Source organism: Lissotriton vulgaris, chromosome 7 (genome assembly GCF_964263255.1).
Source record: "Lissotriton vulgaris chromosome 7, aLisVul1.2, whole genome shotgun sequence".
Taxonomy (NCBI): domain Eukaryota; kingdom Metazoa; phylum Chordata; class Amphibia; order Caudata; family Salamandridae; genus Lissotriton; species Lissotriton vulgaris.
The window spans coordinates 1,246,345,563-1,246,360,412 of record NC_141695.1 but is presented as its reverse complement, the minus strand read 5'-3'; positions in this window follow the sequence as shown (position 1 = coordinate 1,246,360,412).

The following is a 14,850-nucleotide window of genomic DNA, read 5'->3' as shown; positions in this document are numbered from 1 at the left end:
GAATGCACTGTTTGGAATTTCCTGCACCATTCCATAGGGTGTTGGAGGATATTCTATGGGATAATTATTCACCCTGACTTGTGTGTGTATTCCAACAATGACTTTAAAAGAAACTGATGCAGCAACGTCATGAGCATCTGGAGGGGGCAGTTTTTTTTCTTCTGATAGACAAGAACTCTGCCCCTTTACAGCCTGAAAAACAAAAGCGTTTTGCATGAGAAGCAGCTGCCGAATCTCAGCCCCATACGTCTCGCCAATCACAGAGCCAGATTTCAATCTCAAGGTCAAATCAGAGCAGGCGGCGGAAAGGAAGGTCAAGGGAGAGGCGTAAACAGAAGCACTGACAGCAAACGCTGATAAGGACTGCTCGGGCTCGGCCCAGGCACTCTTCCCGTTCCCTGGCAACAAAACCATGCATTGACTCCAGCTTTTCCCTGTAATTAAGGTGTAAGATGGAATCTGCCTCGACATTTGCTGGTCATTGTAATGTTCCTCCATTATATGCATGAAAACACTCCAAACTAGCCGCCACTCTTCCACCCCCATGGTCTTGGGCGGAGTCTTTTCCCACATTACACTCTTCTGCCCTTTAGCAGCTCATACTTACTTGCCAATATGTCAACACAGCTTCTTTTGCTGCCGTGTGTCAGACCGACTGATGCAAGCTTTATGCCTCACCGGGACAGACAGACAGAAAATGGCGGTAAACCACACTGGGGTTTCGGTTGATATCTGCTGCAAGCACTGGTAGCTTGTAGACATTGGCACCAGGGCCGGTGCTAGGTATGGGGTGTGTGGGCAGCTGCCCAGGGCCTCACACTCAGCCCACCAGCATGGGGCCCCGCACCAGTTCAACAAATAACGGATCCTCTGTACCCCTGCCGATCCAACTCAAAGAAAGGTGTCTCCTTGCTATTGGGCCCATGGGTGGGGGCCCTCACTTGGCCTCTCAGGGATCGTGGGGGGAGGCCTAGGGGAGGGGGACACTTCCTCTTGAAACAGTTGCAAGGAGACACATTTTGCAGGTTTGTCCAGCAATTAGACCTTCTGCCCGGCTGCCCATTCAGAGACACTGCAGGACGCCCTTTGTTTATCACTTTCGCGCCCCCATGGTTTTAACTTTCAGCCCACAAACTGTGAAACAATTCTCACATCTTCAGCTCGATAGGAGCTGTAAAACAGGTGCTTGTAGGTGGCTGAGAGGAGGAGCTGCGGCCCAGGAGGAGTCTGCACAAAGCAGCTTCTGGAGCCCTGAATGTGTCATTTATATAAATTAGAGGACCCTCGCACATTCTTTTTCTGCCCAGGGCCCCAAAAATCCTAGAACTGGCCCTGATTGGCAAACTCTATGGTGACCATGTCTCATGCTGACTGAAGACTATGAAACTGAGGTGCACTCCCCTTCTGCCACTGACATGGTGGGGGGAGGGGGTGGGGGGGAGAGAGAAAAGAAGAGAGAGAGAGCGAGAGAGAAAAAATGTTAGCAAAGCAGTCTTTTGGTGAGAGGGGCACCAGTATCTGGTGCAGCGAGGAAGGTAGACCAAACCTTCCAAACAATTCTCCACAAAGTTTGTAATCACGCTCCGCTCAAGGAACTAGGTTGTCAATACTTTACTTCAGCAAACACAGCTCCATCAACACGTTTCAACCTACAAGGTCTTTGCCGTGGTGGTGAGTCAATTTTTTTTCTTCTAATTTAAACAATTCTGCCCATCCTGCCTTCCATGTGGCGTTCTGGGAATTGCAATACTATACACATATACATGTTTAAGTTCATCCTTATCAAACAAATTATTCAATCAACATTATAAATTTAGTTAAAGAGTCTTCCACTAACCTCATGTTGATCCCGGGGCTCACTTTAACTACTATTTTTTAACAGCCTATTGCATTTATATTATTTGTAAACACAGCATTCTTTTTAATGGTTACATTGATGGCCAAATTGTTACAATACCACATGGATCGATAAATTGAATATTGCTAACACCATATTGAGGATACACATTCTTAGCGAGGGTTATCGGTGGTAATTTGCAGTATATTCTATATTCCACTTGCTGCTAGAATGGCCAAATTAGAAAACTGCACATTATTTCATATCATAAGTTATGTGAACAATATAGTTATCCAAATGTTTTAACATTTCAATTGAGATTGTATGATGAGCATATATATCATCAATCATTTGACCCTGTTATAAGAAACCTCACAAATCTGGTTTATATGTCATGTGCCATCAACGAGTATAATTCATTATTATAATTGAAGGCTGCAGGGGAGGGAGCAAGGCACCCACAGCCCCATCAGCTCGGCTGCCTGCACATAGACGAGTGCAGTGGGAGCCGGCATTGCTCCCACCCGGAAGGAGAAGTTTTCTTTTTCTCCCATGGAGCAGGAGTACTTCAGAGAGAAAGGCTGGGAAAATGTTTAGTGCTCCCACCTGGCGGGAGCAGCTTGTTTCTTCCCCCGGGTGGGAGCACATTACTCTCTTCCTGCTTGAACTCTGGGCAAGAGAAAAGATGGTGCCCTAGGGGTTGAGGATACAATCCATGAGCTAGCCATGGGGGATGGGGTCCCTTGGGCCATGGTATGGCTTTTGGAGAGGTAGCCGCCCTGACCCTCTCCCCATCTAGGGACATGCAGCACCAGGGGATGATGTGCCCGGGTTTTTTAAGGCTTGGGGGGGGGGGGGGTCCCTGGTCCCTCCCCTTGATTATTATTATGACCCTGGGGCTTTTTTAGGATTGGGTGCACACTCCCCCTCTCAATTCTTTTATATAGCCCAGAGAGAAGAGGGGTCCCCGGGCCTTTTAAAGGACGGGGATAAGATATCACCTACAGGAGATGTAGCCTCTTAGATGCTTGGGAAAGGGCGCCCAGCACACCCCTCCTCTAAATCATCAATACACGGGCCCCAGGCCGTAGTCCATCCCGGGAGGGGAGGGTTTTTTTTGCAGCATACGGGAGCCCTTCCTTTTTTTTAATTGAACCAAGGATTTGTGGATCCTCTACAAAACTGCAGAAATTTTTTAAAGAAAACATGTTTTTACTCTAGGGTCCGGGGATCCTTACCCTGGTCTCTAATATATCTTTTTAAAATTTTTTACCATGATTTTGGACAGAGTCACGACTCCTAAGATGTCTGCAGCCACATGGTTGTTGATGTGGTGTGGCCCAATCAGATCCCCTCTTGAGAGCCATTAGCTCAGTGGATCCTCAGCAATGTGATATATACACATTTTTGGAGCTTTAATTACTCAAAAAACACTGAACGGATTTACATCAAATCACAAAAAATACTCCTTTTGGACAAGCTTTCGGTTTAAATACGTTTAGCGATTCGGGCTGCAGCTGTGTCTACAGTTCCAATAGAAAATGAATGGGGAAAACGCGTTTGGGAACCCTCCTTTTTCTTGGCCCCCCACTTGACGGATCATCCCAAAGCTTTCCAGGAAGGAGCTGAGGTGATGATAAGCCAACAAAAACATGCATTTTCTATGGAAACACTATCCAGTCACCTCTATATAATTATGCACCTGCCACAGTTTCTATAGGAAGGGCATTAATTGTTTTGCCAATAGCTTTAACATTGTTTGACAAATCTTCAAAAAAACTTTCCATAACAAAAAGTTAATACCCTACAGCCCCTTCCTTGAATGTTTTTGTGATGATCCATTATTTGGGGCCGAGACGAAGGTAGGGTCTGAAAAGTAAACATAATTTTCTCATGTATATTCCGAAGGAAATTTTAGGAAGTGATACAGAAAATGCTGCTGAAATGCATAGCACCAAACTGGGAAACCTCTTAGATCTTTACTCAGAACGTATGCTTTTGTGATTTGTTGTAAATGCATTTAACAGTTTGAGAAATAAGCATTTAAATTATAATGTCTGGACAGTTGTTCCGACAGTAGTTCTTTAGGCTTCCCACAATAGCACTAATTCAAATAATTGAGAGATCTGGCTGGCCAAGAGGGCTTTTTTCCATCTACCATTTCAGTCTTGCGGGACACGACAAGAGATCAGCTTGGCTGTTTGCAACATGAAGAAAACGTTTGGGCCATCATTAAAGGACACAGGAACTCAGTCCTCGTGTCCTGAAGTTAAAATTAAAATCAGATGTAAAGGGGCATGACAGGGATATCCTAATCCCTTGGCACTTCTGGGGGGACAAGTGGATCCCCACATTCCCCACCTAGTGAGCCCAAAAATAAAACGTTTATTTTTCGTATCGCAGGTCCCGCGGAACTCTTAAATATATACCCCATTTTATGGGCACACCTTCCATGGCAGAAACATGTCGACAATTTGGCAGTAAAGGAGGGGTGAAGGAATATTAATTCCCTCCTTTCATCTCCATCCTTCATGTTTTTCATCTAGCCATAAGGTCCCCAGAATAAATTTGGCAGCGGGTTCACATCTGAGTTAGTTTTAATCTTCACTGGCTGCACTTTTTCTTCAGTGACCCCAAAACATTTCATTGTTTGTATTGTCTTCCCCTCCATGTTGCTCCACCCCAGGCGTTGGCCTGCGCGGGGTGCCTGTAGCACACCCTATGATGAAGCGTGTCACAATTTTGTGAGGGAGGGCAGTTTTTTCCACCGTGTACATGTGCCTTTAGTCCCTATGTATGCACATTTCTATACATTTCTTTCTTTCCCTATTCCTTCGTGTGATATCCAGTGATTGGATGGGGAGGCTGGAGTAGGGAGTTATCCTCTCCCCCCTTCATATTGTGGACATCCTGCGGAACTCTGACAGGACCTTGCTCAACCCCCTGAAGTACTGAGGAACTTCCATAGGTGACTGGTACCGAATGTTTACGCAAGATTCACTGAGCGAAATGATGTAATATATGATGTCATTTGAGATATCATTAGGGATGTCATGAATTATGCCATTTGACATGTCAGGAGTAATGCAATATGCAAGGTCATAAGCAGTCCATGATGGGGACACAAGTTATCGTTAGCTCAGTAAAGTGTAACTGGTGAATTTCCGTGTTCTTTTGTTTTTTAGTATTAAATCTTTTTTATTGAGCAGCAAAGGAAAACATTGCATCAAGCACCGCAACCGGAGCTTGCAGCAGCACAACGCGGTTGAGGACAGTTCAATAGTGTAAACATGGTTAAACGAGGTTTCAAATGTGAGCGTTAACAGAGCAAGCCGCCTACAACCCATCCGGGCCGGTCGCGTCTTAAGGGCTGAAAAACAGGTGCGTGCTGCAGTGGTTATGTGACAAAGGAAAAAAGGAAAGAAAGAAGAAACACCAACGTCTGCCCCCCACCCTCCTCCCACAACCCCCCCCTCCTTATCCACGGAGCAAAGATATAGCCTATGAGGCGGTACCTCACTAGTAGGTGCCATGGGTTGCGGCGCCATCCGGAGTCTTACGCTTACCTGGCTGCGCTTTGGGTTCCGTAAGCGGGGTATCTGCGAGGCGCAGCAATCTTAGGTATCGGGGGCAGCTCAGTTCACGGAATTCACCCATCAGCAGGGACAGGAATGGACGCCAAAGTGCTGCAAATTCTTTTCTTTTGTTTTTTAAACCTCAGCTGTTGAACTATTACAAGACTTGTATATTGATGTGGTCAACCCTTGAAAAAGCCAATAGGCTTGTGTTCATATAATGATGTGGTTACCCTATGGCAAAGCCATTAGGCTTGCCTTGTAGATCAATGCTGTCATCCTTTGACACATTTAATAGGCTTGTCTTGTATAGTGATGTGGTCACCCATTGACCAAGCCTTTAGGCTTAACTTTCTATAATGATGTGGTGACCCCTTGACAAAGCTAGTAGGCTTGCCTTGAATATTAATGTGGTCACCCCTAAACAAAGCAAATATCCTTCCCTTCATAAACTGATGTGGTGGCCACTTGGCAAAGCCCATAGGCTTACCTAGTATATTGATGTGGTCATCCTTAGTTAAAGCCAAAAGGCTTGTCTTGTATAATTATGTAGCCAAGCCTTGACAAAACCAATGGGCTTGTCTTCATATAAGGATGTGGTGACTTCTTGACAAAGCCAATAGGCCTGCATTTTAATATTGATTTGGTGACCCATTAAGAAAGACAGTAGACATGCCTTATTTACAATGGCACCCCTTTATATTGTGATGACCGCTCTCATTGGATAGCTTACCATGAGGGTGGAGGTTTACCGCCCCGCTGGGGTTGGGTGCAGGGCTTGTCCATCATACTCCTGTGATGTTATAGTTAGGTACAGAAGTAAGATCACACTTTGTGTTATAAAAACAAATGTTAAAATGATGTTATAGTTAGGTAGGATAATACTTTATGTTAAAAAAGATATTCCGAAATTTACTGAAAAAAACAAAGGTTAAAGTGATTCACTCTGGTAATATCTTACTTTAGCTTTAAAAAATCTAAGACATTCACTGAAAAAATCAAACGATAAAGACCCAGTATAGTAAGGGGAAAATGTCAGTAAAAATATAATTTTGTAACTCAAAAACACTGAAATTCACCACTTATAAATTACTTAGCGAACTATAACTCGTGCCCCCATGCACTACTTATGACTTTGCATATTACATCACTTATAACAAGTTCAAGTTCAAGTTCCAAAATTTGTATAGCGCACTACTCAAACAGAGGGTCTCAAGGCGCTTGGGGGAGGGAGGAGTATTTATTTATCGAATATTCAAGTTTTTAGTTGCTTTCTGAAGGAGAGGAGGTTCTGTGTAAGGCGGAGGTGGGTGGGGAGAGAATTCCAGGTTTTGGCCGCTAAGTAGGAGAAGGATCTTCCTCCCATGGTGGATCTGTGGATGCGTGGAATTGCGGCGAGGGCTTGATTGGATGATCGTAGTTGTTGAGAGGGGGTGTAGAAGGATAGACGCGTGTTGAGGCATTCGGGGCCTAGGTCGTAGAGGGCTTTGTGTGCGTGGGTGAGGAGACGGAACATTATTTTCTTGTTGACAGGGAGCCAATGGAGGTCTTTCAGGTGGCCGGAGATGTGGGCTTGCCGAGGGATGTCCAAAATGAGTCTGGCTGAGGCATTTTGGATGCGTTGGAGTTCTTTCTGTAGTTTGGCTGTGGTTCCGGCGTAGAGGGTGTTTCCGTAATCCAGTCGGCTTGTGACCAGTGCGTGGGTGACCGTCTTTCTTGTTTCGGTGGGGATCCAACTGAAGATTTTTTTGAGCATTCGTAGGATGTTGAAGCAAGAAGATGAGACTGCGTTGACTTGTCTGGTCATCAAGAGGGAGGAGTCCAGGATGAAGCCCAGGTTACGTGCATGGTCCGTAGGTATGGGTGCGGTTCCGAGGGCCGGAGGCCACCATGAGTCGTCCCAGGCGGATGGCCCTAGGATGAGGACTTCTGTTTTGTCTGAGTTTAGTTTTAAACGGCTGTTCTTCATCCACTCAGCTACTTTTTTCATTCCTTCGTGTAAGTTGGTTTTGGCGGTGTTTGGGTCTTTGGTGAGGGAGAGGTTCAGCTGGGTGTCGTCTGCGTAGGAGATGATGTTGAGGTTGTGTTGGCGTGCGATGGAGGCGAGGGGACTCATGTATATGTTGAAGAGGGAAGGACTGAGTGAAGATCCTTGGGGTACGCCGCAGATGACTTCAGTGGCCTCTGATCTAAAAGAGGGGAGGCGTACTCTCTGTGTTCTTCCGGTGAGGAACAAGATGAGCCAGTCCAATGCTTTTCCTTGTATTCCGACGTTGCTGAGGCGTTGTATGAGGGTGCTGTGACAGACTGTGTCAAAGGCTGCGAAGAGATCAAGTAAGATGAGAGCGACTGTTTCTCCGTTATCCAGTAGTGTTCGGATGTCATCAGTTGCAGCGATGAGGGCGGTTTCGGTGCTGTGTTTGGCTCGGAAGCCGGACTGTGAGGGGTCGACGGATTTGTTGGATTCGAGGAAGGCGGCGAGCTGACTGTTGACGGCTTTCTCGATGACTTTGGCCGGGAATGGGAGGAGTGAGATGGGGCAGTAGTTCTTAAGTTCGGTTGGGTCTGCCGTGGGTTTCTTTAGAAGGCCGCTGAGTTCGGCATGTTTCCTATTTTCCTGGAAGGTAGCGGAGTTGAGGGAACAGTTAATGACATTGCGGAGATGGGGTGCGATGATGGATTCTGCTTTGTTGAAAATGTTGTGGGGACATGGGTCGGTTGGTGATCCTGAGTGGATGGAGTTCATCAGGCGGATGGTGTCTTCGGTGGAGAGTGGGTTCCAGGCGCAAAGGTTGTTAGAGTGTGGTTGTTGTTAGTGGGTGGGTGGAGTGGACTGGTCTTCGGACTGGTTTTCAAAACTGTTATGAATTTCGGCGATTTTGTTGTGGAACAACGAGGCTAGAGAGTCGCAGAGGTCTTGGGAGGGAGTGATGTCGTTAGTGCCGGCGGAGGGGTTAGTGAATTCTTTGACGATGTTGAATAGTTCCTTGCTGTTTTGGGCATTGTTGTCGAGTCGATCCTTGAATGCTGATTTCTTGGTGGATCGGATCAGTTGATGGTGTTTGCCGGTGGCGTTCTTAAAGGTGGCTAGGTTGTCAGTGGTCGGGTTTTTTCTCCAGGTTTTCTCGAGAGTACAACAGAGCTTCTTGGATTTTTTAAGGTCATCGTTGAACCAGGGGGCTTTTTTGCTACCTTGCTTGATTCATCAATGACATCATTAATAGCATCACTAATCACATCATCCACTAATCCTCTATTCAATTTACTCTACAAACTAGTACAGCCGTTGACATATGTAAAAGAAAGCGCTAAATGTTGCAGAATCATGTAAAGCATAGATTAAGTAAACATATATGATTAAACAAAATAATGTAGATTTTCCCCAGCTCAGATGGACAGAAAATCTGGATTTTATTAAAGACATGGAGGTTAATATTCTTGCACAAAGCTCTTCATGGAGAGGTAACTCCCTGTAGACAGCCAAGCTATATGTGGTGGCCAAGCCCCTACTATGCACAGGCTTTGCCCTGTGCACAGCTTGTCAGGTAGAGGCCACTGCCTCCAGACACCCAAGCCCCACTAGGCCACAAAGCCCTTGCTGCACAAAGCTGTCGCCCAGTGCAAAATATTTCTTTAAATTTATTTTTTTTACTGATGCTTTTCCATATTCAACAATTACATAATCAATTCAAGGCAGGTGTACAGAGAAAAAAAAACAACAGCAATAAATATGTTAAAAAACATCACAGTCCATGATATATCATCATCCTGTAAAACCATATTATCGGTAATAGACAGAGGGTAAATAAAGAATTCATATCAAAGTGCAATCACACAAGAGAATAAAGTGCATATGCTTAAAAGACAGCAGACTTTATCCATATCAATATTTCCATTTGAGAACCTTCCAACACCCGAGTTTTGGAACACTTCTTTAGCTTACCCATCTGATACCCTACTTTTCTGCTGGGCACTAAGTCATTCTGCCAAAGGTCCCTAGATCTTTCTCCCCTTCTCCCTAGCTGTCTTTCCCTCATGTTCAAATAAGACAATTTCTAAATAAAAAATTAAGAGAATTCTACCTTGCCATTGAGAAAAAAATGGTGCCTGGGATCCAACCATGCTGAGGCAATACAGATTCAACATACTGCCATAGCAATGAATATAAGTGGCTCTTTCCCAAATACCTTTGACATCCCATCCACCCAGAATAGCATAATTTGAGGAGTTAAACACAACCTAATGGCAGCAATTTCTCCCAGAAACCTAGAGATCTGTGACCTAAGTACTTCAAGCTGTGGGCATGTGCTAAACATATGAATCAAATCTGTTGCCGGTGTCCAGCATTGTCGTCAATTTACCCCATCCGTATCGCCCCACTCTGAAATATTTCGGTAAATTACAGGGTCAGATATAATTTTATAATGGTGTGCCTGAAGCCCCGTAGAACTTAGTACAGTATGGCTCAGCTCAAGGGATTCATAAAAACTACGATTATCAGATCCAAATTTTTGCTGCCATTTGGTTTTATATTTCTGTAGATCGTCTGGGCCGCATCAGATAATTTTACATATATAGAGCTAGTAGATGTTTCCCCTCTCCTGACAGCAAGTCCAGTAGTGGGATCTTTTGAACCCCACCCCCCACCCCTGTTTTCTTATACATAAAATCATAAATTTGTCAATTTTTAAAAAAAATTCCTATGGCTCAGGTCAAGCTTGTGCAACACTTTTTTATGGAGAACCCACTACCTACAGACTCTCAAACCCTGTTTGGTGGTGAAACCCCAACTATGCACAGCCTTTGCCCTCTAAACAACTCTTCACGGAAATCACACATTCTCCACACGGATCACTGAAAAAATATCGAATACAAAAATATAGACGAAAAAATATCGAAGTAATAATATAGAAAGACAAAATATCGAAATCCTATCTACAAACAGGTAAGCACAAAAATATTGAATCAAAAATATCGAATAAATATATATACTTAGTAAAAATATCAAATTTATTAAAATAACTTAAAAAGAATTTAAAATTAATGAAATATTAACTATAATGAATTAATACATACTTAAAAATACTTAAATAACTTAAAAATTATTAAATAATTATTTTAAGTTAAAAAAAATAAAAATACAACTTGATTTTTTAACACATATATATATATTAACATAATATTAATTAGAAACATACAATATTTTTACTGTAGCATAGCAAGAGGTTACAATTTACTATTACCACTCCAGCAACTGCAAAAGTAGGGTAAACATTGGATAGCATATGAGTAAAAACTTACTGTTCCCACTCCAGAGAGTGCAACAGTAGTGAAAGCGTTGGATAGCGTAGGGGTAAAAATAACTATTCCCACTCCAGAGGGTGCAACAGTAGGGAAAGCGTTGGATAGCGTAGGGGTAAAAATTACTATTCCCACTCCAGAGGGTGCAACAGTAGGGAAAGCGTTCGATAGCGTTGGGGTAAAAATTACTATTCCCACTCCAGAGGGTGCAACAATAGGGAAAGCGTTGGATAGCGTAGGGGTAAAAATTACTATTCCCACTCCAGAGGGTGCAACAGTAGGGAAAGCGTTGGATAGCGTATGGGTAAAACTTACTATTCGCACTCCAGAGGGTGCAACAGTAGGGAAAGCGTTGGATAGCGTAGGGGTAAAAATTACTATTCTCACTCCAGAGAGTGCAACAGTAGGGAAAGCGTTGGATAGCGTAGGGGTAAAAATTACTATTCCCACTCCAGAGGGTGCAACAGTAGGGAAAGCGTTGGATAGCGTAGGGGTAAAAATTAATCCTAAAAGAATACCAATAAATAAATTAACACAATTAATTACAATTAAATTACTTCCCACCCTATTCCCCTATAAACCCACAACCCGCTACGGAAATTAGATGAATAAATTAACATAATTATCAATGTATCACTTAAGAAAAATTAAATACCAATTAAAAATTAATTACCAATTAATAATTAATTAATCACAAATTAATAATTAATTAACAATTAATTCAAAATAAATACCAATAATTAAATTAATACATTTAATTAATTACAATTAAATTACTTTCAACCCTATTCCCCTATAAACCCACAATCCGCTACAGAATTAAATTACACAAAAATGAAATAACATAAAGAAATACACTTCATTTTTTTCTCGATATTATTAAAAATTCGATATATCTTAATTACTATATTATATACTTCGATATTTTAACTTTCTATATTTTAAAAATCGATATTAAATTACTTACATTCAAAACGATATTTTTCACCACTATATTCTGTCCATTCGTTATTTTGTCCATTCTATATTTTTACTTCGATATTTGTGCCATTCTATATTTTTGAGTCGATATTATGTTTGTATACCCTCCACACACATACGCCCTATTTGGAGGCCACATGTTGCAAATGCATATACTCATTAGCGATGCAGAAGCTACAGCAAATTTGCTCTACATGCAGATCACTAAATATCTTTTGGTGTCAGAAATGTATAGCAAGCTGTCAAACTCATTGGATGATGTTATCAGTGCTGCCATCAATGAGGTAACTGAGCATGGCAAGAGTGATGCAATACATGAGGTCATATGCAATGCATCGTAGGGGCTCAAGTTATAATAAACTCAGTAAAGTATAACTGGTGAATTTCAGTGTTATTTTAAATTGAAATATATGTGTGTGTGTGTGTACATATATATATATATATATATATTCACTGAAAAAACCATAGGTTAGAGACCATATATAGTTAGCTGGACATTTTATTGACATAAAACCAATGAAATTCCATATATAGTTAGTTGCACTAACTATATATCGCGCACCCGCAATCCACTGCTGATGATGTCACATATTACATCATTCATGACATGGTCAGTGACATCACTGATGACATCACTGATGACATCTCAAATGACATCACTGATGACATCACTGATGACATCTCAAATGACATCACTGATGACATCATGACACACCAATACCAGTTACTACATACGCACTCACTGATTCCTACGTCTACACACACATTCACTCATTCACCCATACAATCACTCATACATACAGTCACTCATTATTACAACACTATCATATGCACTCATACACCTATGCAGACACTCACACACTGCCACTCATCCATGGAGTTACTCACACACCTAGTCAGTCCTGTAAAGAATCAATCACACTTCCATTTCCTCATCTATACAGTTAAACACAGAACACCATACTTCAGTGACATCACTGATGACATCACTGATGATATCTCAAATGACATCACTGATGACATCTCAAATGACATCACTGATGACATCATGACACACCAATACCAGTTACTACATACGCACTCACTGATTCCTACGTCTACACACACATTCACTCATTCACCCATACAATCACTCATACATACAGTCACTCATTATTACAACACTATCATATGCACTCATACACCTAGTCAGTCCTGTGAAGAATCAATCACACTTCAATTTCCTCATCTATACAGTTAAACACAGAACACCATACTTTTCACACATATACTAACACATACTTACTCTCTTATACAATCACTGATACAAGTACACATTGATATGCACAGAGTCACACACCTCCCAGCCAGCCATACACACACTCAGTCTTCCATACATCCACTCATTCTTCAATATGTAAAACATATTTAAACTTTACAAAAACACACAGACACTAGAAGATGTCATCAGTGATGTCATTTGAGATGTCATCAGTGATGTCATCAGTGATGTCATTTGAGATGTCATCAGTGATGTCATCAGTGATGTCACTGACCATGTCATGAATGATGTAATATGTGACATCATCAGCAGTGGATTGCGGGTGCGCGATATATAGTTAGTGCAACTAACTATATATGGAATTTCATTGGTTTTATGTCAATAAAATGTCCAGCTAACTATATATGGTCTCTAACCTATGGTTTTTTCAGTGAATTTTCAAGGTTTTGTAAATGCAAATTCCTAACTATATATGGTCTATAACCTATGGTTTTTTCAGTGAATTTCATTGGTTTTTTAAAAGCTAATATCTATAGCTGTAAAATATATTCTTTATTACGTGACGTATCACGTAGCCACGTGAGACGCCTCATGACGCGTCGCATAACCGTGACGTATCGGCTCTGCAGCGCAAACAAAACCTGTAACGTAAGCGTGCCGGAGCACGCTTACAGATATATATATTTTTTTTAACCTTAATTAGACAAAATCCACACGTGCACATATCTTGAGGCCTTGCAAAGGCACATCAAACAAACAGTCCCTACAATTTTGCCAAGTTTGCTGGAAATCTATTCCCTTAATTTTTTTTTTACTGTTTCTCTTGGTTTTCCCCTTGTTACGCTTACCAGGACGCTACCCGGTAAGCGAACCGGACGCTCCAAAAACACAAGATGGCGGACTCCCGTTACGCTGCCGGTTAGCTGCCCGGTTCGCGTACCGGGAAGCGCCTCTACCGCGAAAAATCGCGGGGGACTTTAATATCCCCCTCATCAATCCTAGGGGGTCAGGAGGGGTTTACCTTGCCCCCTTTCCTTCATTTCCCCCTTCTTTTTTCACCACATCTTGTCTCTCGAACTTACCGAGAGAAAAGATGGCGGCCGCTCCGGACTGTTTACAATGTTGACAGCTACGCTGCCGGTTAGCTGCCCGGTTAGCTGCCCGGTTCGCTGCCCGGTTCGCTGCCCGGTTCGCGTACCGGGACGCGCCTCTACGGCGTAAAATCTCAAAAAAAAATGTTTTTTATTTATTGCCCCACGGGGCACTTTAATATCCCCCTCATCAATCCTAGGGGGTCAGGAGTGGTCTGCCTTGCCCCCTTTCCTTCATTTCCCCCTTCATTTTTCACCACATCTTGTCTCTCGATCGTACCGAGAGACAAGATGGCGGCCGCTCCGGACTGTTTAGAATGTTGACAGACACCGGAGAGCCAATCAGCTTCGCTTCGCGAAGTTCCGTTACGCGTCAGGTACGCGAACCGGGGCGCTAACCGGAGCGCTGTCACAGATATATATATTTTTTTAAACGTTAATTTCTCAAAATCCACTGGAGCACATATATTGAGACATAGCAAAGGCACGTCGGGCAAACCATATCTACAATTTTGCCAAGTTTCATGTAAATCTATTCAGCCGTTCGAGCTAAAAGTGAGTCCAACCGCCCTATGGAAAAATGAATGGGAAAAACGCGTTTTGGGACCCCCCTTTTTTCTCAGCCCCCCCTTGACGAAACCCCCCCAAATTTTCAGGGGCTGCTCAGAAACAAACTGTGCCATTTTCCTGAAAATGTCAGCCAATTCCGTCCTCAAACGCCAAAGTTATTAGACATAGAATTTTCAGAAATCCCATAGAGAAAAAATCCTAACCATATATACCCACTGGCTATCGCCAGTAGGT